The following is a 1518-nucleotide window of genomic DNA, read 5'->3' as shown; positions in this document are numbered from 1 at the left end:
AAAAGAGCTGAACAGAAGATTTCAAAGAGCAGCTCAAGAAGATGAAGTCAATTATTATAATGAAATGTGCAAAGACCTGGAGTTAGAAAAACAAAAGGGAAGAACACACTCAACATTTCTCAAGCTGAAAGAACTGAAGAAAAAATTCAAGCCTCGAGTTGCAATACTGAAAGATTCTATGGGTAAAATATTCAATGACGCAGGAAGCATCAAAAGAAGATGGAAAGAATACACAGAGTCACTGTACTGAAAAGAATTGGTCAATGTTCATCTATTTCAGGAGGTGGCATATGATCAAGAATCAATGGTATTGAAGGAAAAAAGTTGAAGCTGCACTGAAAGAACTGGTGAAAAACAAGCCTCCAGAAATTGACAGAATACCCACTGAGATGTTTCAACAAACTGATACAGCATGGGAGGCACTTAGTCATGTATGCCAAGAAATTTGAAAGACAGCTACCTGGCCAACTGACTGGAAGAGATCCATATTTGTACCCATTCCAAAGAAAGGTGATCCAAGAGAATGTGAGAATTATCTAACAATATTAATATCACATGCAAGTAAAATTTTGAAGATAATTAAAAAATGAGTGTAGCAGTATATTGACAGGGAACTTCCAGAAATGTAAGCTGAATTCAGAAGAGGACATGGAACAAGGGATAGCACTGCTGATGTCAGATGGATCTTGGCTGAAAGCAAAGAATACCAGAAAGATGTTAACTTGTGTTTTATTAACTATGCAAAAGCATTTGACTGTGTGGATCATAACAAATTTTGGATGACATTGTGAAGAACGGGAATTCCAGAACACTTGATTGTGCTCATGAGGAACCTATACATAGAGAAAGAGGCATTTGTTCAAACAGAACAAGGTGATACTGCATTGTTTAAAATCAGGAAGGGAATGCATCAGGGTTGTATCCTCTCACCATACTTTTCAATTTGTACACTAAACAAATAATCCACCCCCCTCACACACACACATACACAAACCCAAACTCACTGCCATCAAGTCAATTCTGACTCATAGTGATGCCCTCTGGGTTTCCAAGGCGGACATCTTTATGGAAGTAGATTGTCCAGTCTTCCTTCCATGGAGTGGGTAGTGAGTTTGAACTGCCAACCTTATGGTTAGCAGTCAAACGCCTCAGGCACTACACCACCAGAGCTCCTTAAATAATCCAAGAAGCTGAACTATATAAAGAATGCAGCATCAGGATTGGAGGAAGACTCATTAACAACCTTGATATGCAGATGACACAACCTTGCTTGCTGAAAGTGAAGATGACTTGAAACACTTACTGATGAAAATTAAAGATTACAGTCTCCAGTATGGATTACATCTCAACATTAAAAAAATGAAAATCTTTACAATTGGACCAATAAGCAGCATCAAGATCAATGGAGAGAAGGTTGAAGTTGTCAAAGATTTCATATTACTTGGTTCCACAATCAACACTAATAGAAGCAGTAGTCAAGGAATCAGACATCATATTGCGCTGGGCAAATGTGCTGCA

This window comes from Orycteropus afer, unplaced genomic scaffold (assembly GCF_000298275.1).
Source record: "Orycteropus afer afer isolate SDZICR_OR568_19922 unplaced genomic scaffold, OryAfe1.0 scaffold06822, whole genome shotgun sequence".
Lineage (NCBI taxonomy): Eukaryota > Metazoa > Chordata > Mammalia > Tubulidentata > Orycteropodidae > Orycteropus > Orycteropus afer.
The sequence above is the reverse complement of the archived record's forward strand: the minus strand, read 5'-3'. Positions refer to the sequence as shown.